This window comes from Heptranchias perlo, chromosome 20, assembly GCF_035084215.1.
Source record: "Heptranchias perlo isolate sHepPer1 chromosome 20, sHepPer1.hap1, whole genome shotgun sequence".
NCBI classification, from domain to species: Eukaryota; Metazoa; Chordata; class Chondrichthyes; order Hexanchiformes; family Hexanchidae; genus Heptranchias; species Heptranchias perlo.
This window is the reverse complement of record NC_090344.1, coordinates 15,256,841-15,271,953: the sequence shown is the minus strand read 5'-3', so window position 1 is coordinate 15,271,953 and position 15,113 is coordinate 15,256,841. Positions and strand designations below refer to the sequence as shown.

The window sequence follows — 15,113 nt, the reverse complement described above, 5'->3', positions numbered from 1 at the left end:
TAATTGGCTGAGGGACAGGAGGCAGAGATTAGTGGTGAACGGATGTTTTTCTGACTGGGGAGAAATATGCAGTGGAATCCCCCAGGGGTCGGGGTTTGGATTATTGCTTTTCTTGTTATATATAAATGACTTGGATGTGGGAATAGGGAGTACAATTTCGAAGTTTGCGGATGATATAAAAGTTGGCAACGGAGTAAGTAATGAGCAAGATAATAGCAGACTTCAGGAGGACATGGACAGACTGGTGAAATGGGCAGTCACGTGACAGATTTAACGCTGATCAGTGTGAAGTGATGCACTTTTGGATGAAGAACATGGAGAGGCAGTTTAATCTAAATCGAACAATTTATGGGGGTTCCAAGAGCAGAGGGGCCTGGGGGTTCATATTCATAAAACAGGATAAGTTGATAAGGCGGTTAAGATAGCGTTTGGGATACGTGGCTTTGTAAATAGAGGCATTGAATATAAAAAATGGAAATCATACTCATCCTTACAAATCAGTGGTTCGGCCTCAGCTGGAGTATATTGTACGGATCTGGGCACCAAACGTTAGGATGAAAAGGCATTGAAGAGGATTCAGAGCAGGTTGACCTGGATGATACCAGTGATGAGGGACTTCAGTTATGTGGAGAGATTGGAGAAGCTGGGATTATTCTCCTTACAGCAGAGATGGTTAACGGGAGACCTAATAGAGGTATTCAAAATAATGAGGGTTTTGAAAGAGCAAGTAGGGAGAAACTGTTTCCTCTGGCAAGTGGGTCGGTAACCGGAGATCACAGTTTTAAAATAATTGGCAAAAGAACTAGAGGGGAATTGAGGAGAATTATTTTCGCACAGAGGGTTGTTAAGATCAGGAACGCACTTCCTGAAAGGATGGTGGAACCAGATTCCATTGGATCATTCAAAAGGCAATTGGGCATAATTGAAGAGGACTAATTTGCAAGGTTATGGGGAATAATCTGGGGTGTGGGTCTAATTTGGACAAGTCTTCGAAAAAGCCGACACTGGCACGACGGCCGAATGACCTCCTTCTGTGATGTAAGATTCTCTGATTCTATGATTACCTTCTGAATCATTGCAATTGAAGCTATTCATTGTTGAGCAACCAAGAAAATTATAACCGTGATATTCGGCTTCTCCATTCCCTTATGAATATCGCAGATTATAATGTCCAGGCGGGGGTGGGACTGAATGGGGGATAGAGTGCGGAGATTGGAATGGAAGCCCAGCAGAATGAACTTGGTCTCATCAGTTTTTGTTATTTTTCCTACCAGTTGCCCGAAGCAGGCGGTGAACCTTCTTCTCGAGAGAGGATCGTCATTTCAGTTCAGAAGGAAAAAGGGTATCAAGAAAATTGGGTAAAACGCACACAGAATGATCCGGGACTTACAGCACACCCCTTTTAAACAGACACAGACATGGAATGATCCGGACATAAATCATAATTATGGTGCATAAGTTTCTCTTACGTTGACCATAAGATTTACTCTTTTTACAATGACACCAATGTACAATCTGATACTTCGCGACCTGACAATCTCAACACCATCCTGGAAGGAACTGTTGCTGATATCAGCAAACAATGCAAAACCCACCGTCTGCCGTTTCGAGAAGAATGGGACTTCAACCAGACCTTCTGGGTGGACTGAATGAGAGAAATAAAACTTAAACATCATAACGACGAGGATGGAATTCGAACCCACGCGTGCAGAGCACAATGGATTAGCAGTCCATCGCCTTAACCTCTCGGCCACCTCGTCGCATATGGAAATAGGCGAAAGCACCTTTATTCAAAATGAAAATACTGGCTATGTTGCCAACCTGAAACTGCAAACGTGCATCTCCTCAGCAGGTCAGGCAGAATCTTTCGACATAGAAACAGAGTTAATGTTTCAGGTCGATGGCCATCACATGAGTATTCCAACTCACTCAACTTGCGCCTTGTCGATGGTTGAACGGCTTTCGGGAGTGAGAAGGTGAGTCACTTGGCGCAGAATATCCAGCCTCTGACCTGCTCTTGTCGCCACAATATTTATGTAGCTGGTCCAGTTAAATTCCTGGTTCATGGTGACCACCAGTATGTTGATGGTGGGGGATTCGGCGATGTTAATAACGAATCCCCACAGAAGAGATTTACTATAATGATTCCAGGGATGAGGGGCATAATTTCATGGATAGATTGGAGAAGCTGGGATTGTTCTGCTTGGAACAGAGACGGTTACGAGGAGATTTGATAGAAGTATTCAAAATCATGAAGGATCCAGACAGAGTTGATAGAGAGAAACTGTTCCCATTGGCGGAAGGTTCAAGGAGCAGAGAACATCGATTTAAGGTGTTTGGCAAAAGAACCAAAGGTGACATGAGGAAAAACTTTTCTGCACAGCGAGTGTTTAGGATCTGGAATGTACCGCCCGAGGGGGTGATGGAGGCAGATTCAATCATGGTCTTCAATAAAGAACTGGATAAGTATTTGAAACGAAAGAAAATACAGGGCTACAGGGAAAGGGTGGGGGAGTGGGTCTATCTGGATTGCACTTGCAGACAGCCGGCACGGACTCGATCTGCCAAATGGCCTCTTTTCGTGCTGTGACCTTTCTCTGATTCTATTCTATTTGTCAGAGGCGATGCAAAGCGACCGGAGCGTGACGTAAATCGACCTGCTCATGTACATTCCCTGATAATAAATCCTAGTGTGATGCAAAGAAGAAATTCATAATTATGGTGCATATCTTTTATATTATACTGACTATAAGAGGTACTCGGTTCACCAGGGCGCCATTGTGCACATTGATTGATACTTCGCCGAGATCACCCCTTACAGTCCCAACACCTCCGTCCAAGAAACAGTTGGGTGGCAACCCAGACTTTGCTGAATTGTGCAAACAGGTGTAAACCAGCAATGCGGAAAAGCACTTCTTATTAAAGAAGGGTTTTTGGTGAGGCGGCCAAAATGAAAAACTCTACAAATTCTGGCAGCAGTAAGATTCGAGCCCACATAATTCAGAGATGGAAATCAGCATCTTCGACAGCGAAGTTACTCACGCACATGGCAAATCCTTCAGTTCTGATGATTGAGGTCATAGAGCTGAAACGTTCCCTCTGGTTCTTTCTCCACAGGTGCTGCCTGACCTGCTCAGCGTTTTCAGCATTTTCTGTTTTCATTTTTGTGCTTTCACAATGGCTGTTTTCCTGAAAACACCCAATTTGACCCAAGGACAAAGCTCCCACTTTACTTTCCTCACGCGCTTTAAAGTCTGTCGTTTCCGAACAAAATCCCCTCCGCGCCGGACATTCAAAGGACCTTTCGCTCACGGTCAATCTCCTGTAATCGACACCTTTTCACCATTCCCGCTCTTTTCATTTCTCCTCATTCCTTTTCAATCGGACATTTCCACAGACCTATTAAGATCAAGCGGAACATTTCCGACCTTCCTGCACCGCCCAGATTGCCAAAAGTGCACCTTTCAGCCGTCATTCGCAGCTCTGTCGCGCCGCCCGTCTCTCCCGCACATCAACTCCTCGGGGAAAAGCGCCAACGATCATGAAAACAAAACCCGTGTCACAAGATACCCCATGGAAATTTCACGGAAAATATGCGCTGTACTTCCGAATGCCAGCCATGCTTTCTTTGAGCTTGTCTCTGGAGCAGATCGAAATGTATCGACTGGTTTCAAGGCACAAATGAACATTGATGCGAACGGGACATGTGTCCCCGAGAAACAGCGGTCGATGCAGTGCAAACTTAAAGGTGTAAGACTGTGAAAGTGAGTGTTAGAGTAGGCAAGGCCGCAGGAAAGTCTCAATGAAATAGACCATGATTGTGGAAGGAAAAAAAGCTGGAAGAAGCGGCGGGTCGGAATTTTGGATCTTTCAGCAGAGAAACATGAGAGAACAAAGACAGGATACAGACAAAGGTGCTGGAGGCAGAAAGAAAAATAATAAAATAAGAGAAATGAAAAGAGAGTGAAAGAAAGGATGGGATAGAAGGCGATGAAAGAAAGAGAAAGAAAGAAGGGAGCGAGGAAATCAAGCGTGCAATACTCAGCCCGCTAATGGGCGCTGCTCCCAAACGGCTGCACTTCGCTCCACAGACCCTCATCCCATTCACACCATCCTACAATACACTTTCAATGCTGTGCAGTGGAACAGAGTTTGAAGGTATAAAGAAACACACACCGTCCTACAATTCACTTTCAATGCCTGTGCAGAGAGACAGGGAGTTTAAAGGTATAGAGACACTCACACACCGTCCTACGATACACTTTAAATACATGTGTAGTGAGACAGCTAGTTTAAAGGTATGGAGACATTCACCTTTTTTTCAAAAGCAGCACATCCCAGCAATAAGAGAGAGCGTGGGTCAGGCTCGTTCTCCTGATGTAGCTGAGGCTTGTCAGTCAACAGTCCCCTCCTCCCATTATTGGCTGTGGAGGAAGTACAGTGTAGATTTAATGGAATACCTTCAGCCTGACCGAGGTTAGGCTGACTGGCCAGTTATTACTAGATCGACGCCTTTCTCCCTTTTTAAACAACGGCACATCTTTAGCGGTCCTCCAATCCTCCGGTATCGAAACTGTTACCAGGGAGGATTGGAAAATTATGGTCGGAGCCTCCGCTATTTCCTTCCTTGCTTCTATTAACATCCTGGGATATATTTCATCCGGCCTGGGGATTCAGGTGGTGTGATTTGGGGACTTTCATTTTCCTGTTTGCAAATGTTTGCACCGCAGGTCAAGATCACAAGTCCAGGTCCAAATTCGGACTACTTCCGGGTTTAAACTTCAAATCGTGAATTATACACCAACCCCAACCGCCCAGAAACAAGAATGTGTCCTTAAATGAACGTGTTACAGACACATTCTATGAGAGGTCTGTCTGAATAATGAAAGGGCGTTTTTGAGCAGTCATCTTGATATCTGTTTCCGCCTGAAACCTGAACAAATACAAATTCCAGAGTGTTATTATGTCGCTAAATTCCACAAATTAGGTGAAAATAATAAGTTGCACAAGGCACTGCCGGGAGTTCAACCCAGGATCTCCTAGTTTACTAGACCTGATGTTTTAACCAACTAAGCCACAGCGCCAATTGATTACGGTGTGCCCCCACCTCCTCTCGCTAATATCTATCAGCGACTCGTTACTGTCTGTTTGGGGTTCAGACCGTTTTATCTTTGTCCATTTCGCTTGTCCGTTTACCTGTACATCCCGATACTGCCTGCATTTCTCGCTGTGTTTATCTTTGTGTATCCATCAGTGCTTTGATACACGGATGATTATGTGTGCTTGTGCTTGTTACATTAAATAAATTAGGGGATCAGACAATTCTCTCTCTGACAGTAAAGAACTATTGAGCCTAACTTTACAGCAAAGTATTGTTTATTGCGGTGCTGAAACTAAAACAAACAGAAGAGGTACAAACAGGGAAAAGGAGAAAAACCTGTGAGGGAAAATGAGGACAACAATCAAGGTTTTTACCAATATATTAAGAAAAAGAAGAGTGACTAAGAGTAATGTGAGCCCGTTAAAGTCAGATGGAGGTGATATTGTAATTGAATATCAGGAAATGGCAGAATTACGAAATATTTACTTTGCATCGGTCTTCACAGAAAAGGACGAGGCGAACATACCAGAGACACGAGGAAAACTGTTAATAATTCAAGGGGATTCAATATAAGTAAAATAATGGCAATGGAGAAAATAATTAGATTAAAGATAGATAAATCTCCAGGACCTGATGGTTACCATCCCAGGGGACTGAGAGGAATAGGTGAGGAAATTGAACATGCTTTAGTCACGATCATTCAAACACTCTTGATTCAGGAATTGTTCCTTTGATTGAAACATTGTCAATGTCGCTCCATTATTTAGGCTGAGTAGCAGAGATGATGTTGCAAATTATAGACCCATTAGTCTGACGTCTGTTGTGGGGAAGTTACTAGTTTCCGTTCTTAGGGAAAGAATGACTGAGCACTTGGATAATTATGGATTGAACAGAGAGAGCCAGCATAGATTTGTGAAGGGTAAGTCAAGTCTAACAAAACTCGTTGAACTTTATGAAGGTGTAACTAACGTGGTAGATAATAGAGTATCTATGGGTGTTATATGATATTGACTTCCAAAGGCATTGGATAAGGTACCATATAAGAGACTGTTAACGACAATGAGAGTGCGTAGAATTTAAGGCAACCTATTGAAATGGATTCGGAGTTGGTGAGAAGGTGGGAGACAGACACCCAGTATATAAATGACGTTGACAATGGAATAGAGGGCCGTCTATCCACGTTTGTCGCTGACACCAAGTTAGGTGTCTCAGTGAGTCGTGTAGATGGAAGCATAAAGTTACAAAGGGAAATTGATAGATTAACTGAGTTGGCAAAACTGTGGCAGATGGAGCAACATAGAATTACATGGAAAGTACATCACGGAAACAGGCAATTCGGCCCAACTAGACTATGCCGGTGTTTATGCTGCAAACAAGCCTCCGCCATCCCCATTTAATCTAACCCTATGAGCAAACCCTTATATTCCTTTCTCCTCCATTTCTTTTTCTAGCTTCGCTGTAAACGAATCCATGCTGTTCGCCTAAACTACTCCTTGTGGGAGCGAATTGCACATTCTAACTTCTCTCTGGGTAAATGTGTTCCTCTTGAATGCCATGTTGAATTAAATAGTGACTACCTTATATTCATTGCCTCACTGATTTGGAGTCCCCACCTCCACAAATGCAAACACGTTATCTACGTCTAACCTATCAAACCCTTGGATAATCTTAAAGTCCTATATCAGGTCACCCCTCAGCCTTCTCTTTACTATACAGAAGAGCCCCAGTCTGTTCAAAATTTCAATATGGAAAAGTGTGAGTTCATCTACGTTGGACTGAAGCAAGACAGGTCAGAGTATTTTCTAAATGGTGAGAAGCTAGGAACTTTGGAGGAGCAGAGAGATTTAGGGGTCCAAGTACAGAAATCGCTAAAATCCAGTGGAATGGGTGAAAAATTAATCTGAATGTCTCATGGCATGTTGGCCTTTATCTCAAGGAAGCTGGCATTCAAAGTGGGGGAAGTATGTTACAGATATAAATCCTTGCTGAGACCCCATTTAAAGTATTGCATTCAGTTCTGGGCACCACATCTCAGGAAGGAAATATTGGACTTGGAGTGGGTGCAGCGCAGATTCACCAGAATGATACCGGGGCTAAAATGGTTCAATTATGAGGACAGGTTGTGCGGAGGTCGGTCCTCATTTTTCTCTTATGAATCCGGCCCCATCCGTTTACTGTGGACGGGAACGCGTCTGATACTAAGTCAGTCAGAATCGGATGCAAATCACATCACGGGCACAGCGGGTCTGGGACTGGCGACTGGTTTTACATTGAGTCTTTTTTAAGGAATAGGCTGTACATTGTTTGTATAATAATAATAAGTTTGATACAATTAAGGTTTTTTCCGTTATTTCCCATTTCCACTCTCACCAGTTTTATATAGTAACAGGTAACAATGTTTAAGGGATGTGATGTACAGTGTTGGAGGAATCAGTGTAATTTAACTTGATAAATTGAAGAATCTCTTGTCTATCCCAGGCTCTTACCTCAGGTTTCGACCCTCAGCTAGTTTAAAATCGGTGACTCACTGATATCAATAAACCAGTAACAACCCCGAAACCTCAGCGGGTATATTTGTTCCGATGCTGAGTGACAGTCCCAATTTCCATTGAAATTACAATCAGCAAATCCCAGAGGCTGTTTCGGGTTTGACAAACTGTGAAACAGATTGTTTAAATAGCCGAAAAGAGGGAAAACCTGGTGGTAGATATAAAGTTTTATACATTATCTCTTTCTGTTTCAGATTTACAATTTCTCTTTGTGTGTTGCTGACAGGAGCGGCTATAATGGAGCACAGTGACTGGTTGACGAGCTGCACTGAATCATTGGTCTGTGTTACAGACCGGCTCGTTGGACCTGCTCATTTCGACTCATCCCATTGTCAGGAAACGGGAAATTACTGAAATTGAGGCTGGTGAATAACTGCTCGAAATACCAATCCTCTCCACCACTGGGGACTGAATCTTCCGACAAACAGGGATTTTCAATCGTGCAAGTTTCATTCACGTATTCAGCTCTTTGTTTCCCTGATCTGATTGTTGCGCCTTTCCCTTCAATTCACGACTTGCAGGAAAAACTCGATTTTACAGTCGATTTTCGGGTCATGACGTATAGTGATATTTCAAATAATTGAAATCGACCTTTATCAATCCCAATATCGTCACCTACACGTTTGACAAACGCAAAGCGGCTTCAATCACGGTTTTGCTGACACAACTCGTTCAAAGATACTGTCGGTAATTGGAGGGTCTTTCAAGTCATGACACGAACGTAACGGTTCGCACTGCCGTTTTCCCCAAGACACTTCAGATTCATGTGGAATGATTTCGCTTTGGGGGTTAAAACCATTCCCTCTTCACAAATCCGCGTTTGACCCCGTGTATTTTAATATTTTTGATAAGCGATACCAATTCGGTTTGCCCCGTACTGTACATTACTTTTTAAATATTACAGATAAGCAGGGCACTTGAGCTGTCACAGCTGTGACTTTGACTTTTCTCCGTCTCCTCTCGATCTCACCGGCAACTGTCACGAACCACAATCTTCTGTCACACTTCTCCATCAGAAAGTTCCGAGCCTCGGTTTTCAAATGAAATAACGCCCATCTCTTCAATCAACGACATCCCAGGGAGAGTTTCCCAGTTTCGTCTCACACTTTCCCCAAATCCTCCTTAAAGTACCATCAAAATTGTCCCTAAGTTAATAAAAATATAATTAAAAGTTCTAATCTTCTGGGGTTTTGTTTCAGATTCCACGGCTTTTAAAGGTCACTGCGGATATTTATCAAAGCGCATCTTGATTGGAGGCTTCTTGGAGAAATCGGAGAAAGATCTCGAAGCTCTTGTAGCGCAAGCGGTCAGCGTGCGGCACTTTTATCAGCTTCAGAAATGCCCAGGTTGTGAGTTTGAGCCTCACCGAGAACAGTCGAACATTTTACTCCGAACATTTTGACCGGAGTTCAAGGTACAACTGGTCTGTTCCGTCACGCATCTACTTCTTAGTGTTCCCATGTGGGCACTTGGGTTCCTCTGGCCTACCGTCTTACAACAGTAGGTGCGAGTTTACTTGTTCACAGGGGGAGAGGGGGCGATTAGCGTCAGCTGATATGGCAAAGGCGCCGGTACGAAATCTTTAAATCTGAAGAACCAAACACACAATTCTTCTTTTCGTTCAGCGGATATTCATCGGGTGGAAGTTTCGTGTGGGGAAAATTTGGAAGGGAAATCTGCTGCCTGGTGTCACTGTGTAACGGATGAAATTATTCAGCTTACAGATGTTAATACATGAAAGGTCGAGAGGCCTTTTCCAACTCCCGTGTGGGGCAAGTTTAGCTTTTGAGCCACTGGATAAAGGGTTATTTTAATTGGTGCTAACGAATGAGAAGACATTTGGCACAAACAAGAAGAATTGTAAACTCAAGAGTTCACTGTCCATGTTTCTTACATCATGTTCAACAGAAACAAGGATTCTCCTCAACACGTTACTGAGAATTTTATAAAAGGGATCTTCAACTCAGTTCGACGTTCACGAAGGATAATTCAGAGTCCTACCATAAATTTGTACAATGGATCTTTTTCGTATATTGAGCCTGGGTCGCTCAGTCGGTAGACTCTGAGATTTCTATAAGCGGCTCGTGATTTGAGTGTGCAGAAATCAAATCCTTGTTCAGGCAATAAACTTTGAAACAGCTGGCAAGTATCTATGTTTGCGGGACAAATGATGCCTGCGATGTGTTGTCAAAGCTTCGGTGGTATATTGTTTCCCAGGGATCGGCAGTATTGCGCTGTCTGAGGCGGTATTTGCGGCCTTCCGCCAGCAACCTGCGATTGGAGGGAGCGGGGCCGGACAGGCGGCCTGAATGTCGTTGCTGTCGTGGCCTCACTCAATCCGGGAGCTGGGGAACATCGAACTTCGAAAAACGGATGTGTTTGTTGCCGCGGTTGCCATGCTGTTTAGAACGATAGTTATTAACCGAGGCAGCTCTTCAGGGTCCTTTAAAAATCTCTCACAAATCAACAAAAACCAGTCGCAATGAGTAGCTTTGAGAGGAGATTTCTGCACAGGCAGGGCAGGAAACTGAAGTGAGGGAGATATATTTTCGGTATCTGTGCAATGTTTGAGTGTGTGCAGAACTGGACAGAGAAAGGAAAATATACAGGTTCTGTATTTTATTCATATTTCACTGCAGAGTGAAATCTTGCGTGTTTTCATATTTATTGATTTTTAGTGGATGACGTTTTGAAAATGTTTCCGCCCGGTTTCGAACCGGGGACCTTTCGCGTGTGAGGCGAACGTGATAACCACTACACTACGGAAACTCTGCTGTGCAAACGGTTATACGAAATGCTCGGAAGATAGTTGCCGTCTTCAAATGTTCTCAGTGCTGGGAGACGGGGCCGGGTCCCATTCAGGGGATTAAGTTTTACAAAATAGTTTGTTGTATTAATTTCGCAAAACTCATTAAACTCAGTAAAAAGACGAATAGTTGTTCAAATCGCCATTAATCAACCAATAACTTTCTGTTTCGGACTGACAGAAATCCAGCATGTTTTTCATTCATTCATTCACCAGGCTGAATATGGAAAGTTCAGAGGGGAAGTGAAAAAGGAAATGACGGGCAAAGAGAGAGTGTGAGAATAAACTGGCGGCCAACATAAACTGGCATGTAAACATTAAACGGGCAGTAGGAGCCGTACTCTGATAAGGGACCATAAAGGAGAGCTATTCATGGAGGCAGAGAGGATGGCAGAGATATTATATGAATACATTATATACGTCTTTACCAAGGAAGAAGATGCTGCCGGAGTCTCGGTAAAGGTAAATACAGTTGAGATCCTGAATGGGCTAAACATTGATAAAGAAGAGGTACTCGGAAGGCTAGCTGTACTTAAAGTAGATAAGTCACCCGGTCCGGATGGGATGCATCGTAGGCTGCTGAGGGAAGGAAGGGTGGAAATAGCAGGAGATACTGACCATAATCTTACAAACATCCACAGATACGGGGGTGGTGCTGGAGGACTGGAGAATTGCAAACGTTACATCCTTGTTCAAAAAAGATGTAAGGATAAAGCCAGCATCTATATGCCAGTCAGTTTAACCTCAATGGTGGGGAAACTTTTAGAAACGATAATCCGGGACAGAATTAACAGACGCTTGGACGACTGTGGATTGATTAGGGAAAGCCGGCATGGGTTTGTTGAAGGCAAATCGTGTTTAACTAACATGATAGAGTTTTTTGTTGAGTTAACAGAGAGGGTAGATGAAGGCAACGCAGTTGATGTGGTGCATATGGACTTTCAAAAGGTGTTTGATAAAGTGCCGCACGGTAGGCTTATCAGTAAGATTGAGGTCCATGGATTAAAGGGGGCAGTAGAAACATGGATGCAGAATTGGCTGAGGGACAGGAAGCAGAGAGTAGTGGTGATTGGTTGTTTTTTGGACTGGAGGGAGGTGTACAATGGTGTTCCCCAGGTGTCAATGCTGGAACCACTGCTTTTCTTGATTTATATTAATGACTTGGACTTGCTTGTACAGGGCACAATTTCAAAATTTGCAGATGACACAAAACTTGGAAGGGTAGTGAACAGTGTGAAGGATGGTGACAGACTTCAAGAGGTTATATATTGGCCTGTGGCATGGGCGGACAAGTGGCAGATGAAATTTAACACAAAATATGCGACATGATACATTTCGGTAGGAAGAACCAGGAGAGGCAATATAAACTAAAGGGCGCAACTCCAAAATGGGTATAGGCCCAGAGAGATCTGGTGGTTTATGTGCACAAATCGTTGAAGGCTTCAGAGCAGGTTGAGAATGCGGTTGAAAAGGTATACGGGATCCTGGACTTCATAAATAGAGGCATCGAGTAAAAAAGTATGGAAGTCATGATGAACCTTTATAAAACACTGTTTCGGCCACAACTATGGTATTGTGTCCGGTTCTGTGCACCGCAGTTCAGGAAAGATGTGAAGGCCTTACAGAGGGTGCAGGAGAGATTTACTAGAATGATTGCAGGGATGAGGGAATTTAGTTACTTGGACAGACTGGAGAAGCTGGGGTTGTTCTCGTTGGAACAGAGAAGGTTGCGGGGAGATTTGATAGAGGTATTCAAAATCATCATGAGTCCAGACAGAGTAGATAGAGAGAAATTGTTCCCAATGGTAGAAGGGTCGAGAACCAGAGGACATAGATTTCAGGTGATTGGTAAAAGAACCAAAGGTGACATGAGGAAAAACGTTTTTAAATAGCGAATGGTTAGGATCTGGAATGCACTGCCCGAGGGGGTGGTGAAGGCAGATTCAAAGGCAACTGGATAAGTGCTTGAAAGGAAAAAAAATGCAGGGCTACAGGGAAAGGGCGGGAGAGTGAGACAAGCTGGATTACGATTGCGTGGAGCCGAATGGCCTCCTTCCGTGCTGTAAACATTCTACGATTCTATGAGATTTGAGCGTCGCTGGCAAGGCCAGCATTTATTGGCTATCCCTAATTGTGCTTGAGAAGGTGGTGGTGATCCAGCTCCTTGAACCGCTAAAGTCCGTGCGGTGAAGGTTCTCCCACAGTGCTGTTCGGAAGGGAGTTCCAGGATTTTGACCCAGCGACAATGAAGGTACGGCGATATATTTCCTAGGCAGGATGGTGTGTGACTTGGAGGGGAACATTGAGGTGGTGTTTTTCCGATGTGCCATATGCCCTTGACTTTCGAGGTGATAGAGGTCGCGGGTTTGGGTGGTGCTGTCGAAGAAGCCTCGGCGAATTGCTGCAGTGCATCCTGTAGATGGTACACACTGCAGCCACGGTGCGCTGGTGGTGAAGGGGGTGAATGTTTAGGGTGGTGGATGGGGTGCCAATCAAGCGGGCTGCTTTGTCCTGGATGGTGTCGAGCTTCTTGATTGAAGCTGGAGATGCACTCATCCAGGCAAGTGAAGGGTATTCCATCACACTCCTGACTTGTACATTGTAGATAGTAGAAAGACTTTGGGGAGTCAGGAGATTAGTCACTCGCCGCACAATACCCAACCTCTGACCTGCTCTTGTAGCCTCCGTATTTATGCAGCTGGTCCAGTTCGTTTCTGGTCAATGGTGGCCTCTCCCAGGCTGTTGATGGTGGGGAATTAGGCAATGGTAATGCCGTTGAATGTCAAGGGGAGTTGTTAGACTCTCTCTTGTTAGAGTTGGTCATTGCCTGGCACTTGAATGTTACTTGTCACTCATCTGCCCAAGGCTGAATGTTGTCCAGGTTTTGCTGCACACGGGCACGGACTGCTTCATTATTTGAGGGATTGCGAATGGAAATGTGCACTGTGCAATCATCAGCGAACATCCCCATTTCTGACCTTATGATGGAGGGAAGGCTATTTATAAAGCAGCTGACGATGGTTGGGCGTAGGACACCGCCCTGAGGAACTCCTGCAGTGGTGTCCTGGGGCGGAGACGATTTGCCTCCAACAACGACTACATTCTTCCTTGGTGCCAGGTACGATTACAGCCACTGGAGAGTTTTCCCCCTGATTCCCGTTGACTTCAAATTTCCTCGGGCTCCTTGAAGACACATCGGTCAAAGGATGCCTTGATGTCAAGGGCGGTAACCCTCACCTCACCTCCGGAATTTAGCTCTTTTTCCAGGTTTGGACCCAGGCTGTTATGATGTCTGGAGCCGAGTGGTCCTGGCGAAACCCAAACGGAGCATCGGTGAGCAGGTTATTGGTGAGTGAGTGCCGCTTGATAGCACTGTCGACGAAAACTTCCATCACTTTGCTGATGATAGAGTGTAGACTGGTAGGGTGGTAATTTGCCGGATTGGCTTTGTCCAGCCTTTTGTGAGCAGGACATCCCTGCACAATGTTCCACTTTGTTGGCTTTCCACCTTCGTTATCAAGTGACAGTCTAAACTTAAATGAGTTTGCTGTGTTTTCCCTGTGTTGAATTGTCACCCGTTCTCATTTTACAGACGGAATTTTAGGACTTGGTTAAAAATGTTCCGTGCTTGTGATGCAAGTTATCTGGTGCAGCCTTTGTTAAATTCCCCACCTTAGTAATACAGAAGGGCAACGTCTGCTCCACTCTATCATACAACCCCAACTGGTGCCGCCTCAGTTAATGTACATTAACTAGTGCCCCCCACTCTTGTACAACCTCAAGTGAGTATATACAAAGAGTGTGTGTTTGTTTGACTGTGATGTTTATGCAGCGGCCGCCGCCAATCTTTCCGTTGCTATGGAAAGTTTGTTAGAGACGAAAATCGAATCCCACCCTGACAGTCCTGGAGCATCAATGTCCGGACTCAGTGCACTCGCCCATCCTCTATGTCATGTTGTCCAAGAGAAATTGCTGACTAGCCGCAGGTGTGGCCATGGTGGCATTGTTTAAGTCACATGAACGAAAACATCTTGCACACACACAATATACAGTGAGGTGTACTTCACATGTGTATATTTCCTTACAAACATCTCCCACCATTCAGTAACCTAGGAAGTAAAGCACTCACAACGATCAAAAACATTCGCACACTCTGCTTTTCACCATTTTATCAACAACTCACAAAAAGTTTGAAGTCCACATGCGAATATGAGTATTGAGATCACAGGTCTAAAGACTGTGTCCATGACTCATTTTGATTTAATAATCGCAATTGCAATTAGCCATATCTGGATTCCCATTTAGCCAGATGAGGCTCGTGGCAAAGATATTGGAACAACTGGTCAAAGACACAATGGATTGATTCCACGGGCCGTGTTCTGCTGACCCCAAGCACGACACATTCTCAGAACAAATAAAAACAAACCTGCCGTGGACGGATGTCGGGTTTGTTTTCTGGAAGCAGCAAATCAACTGGGCAGAAAAATCACCTCCATCCTCAGGCACAAGAAAAAAAATCGTACAAGCAAAGGACTGAATGTGAAGATTGAGGATTCAAAACCACACCACCAGGCGAAACTGCGATCTGAATACAGCGCCCTCAACCGCTGGCTCATCCTGACTCCAGAATCTCGAGTTTACTGACCCCGATTTTCTC

At 44.3% G+C, this 15,113-nt stretch overlaps 2 non-coding genes across 2 annotated transcripts; both read right to left on the bottom strand.

Moving 5' to 3' along the window:
- Positions 1 to 1,678: 1,678 nt before the first annotated feature.
- On the bottom strand, positions 1,679 to 1,760 carry trnas-gcu (transfer RNA serine (anticodon GCU)). The gene has a single exon. It is a non-coding gene; the product is annotated as a tRNA-Ser (tRNA).
- An 8,586-nt stretch (positions 1,761 to 10,346) lies between these two features.
- On the bottom strand, positions 10,347 to 10,419 carry trnav-cac (transfer RNA valine (anticodon CAC)). The gene has a single exon. It is a non-coding gene; the product is annotated as a tRNA-Val (tRNA).
- Positions 10,420 to 15,113: the final 4,694 nt, after the last annotated feature.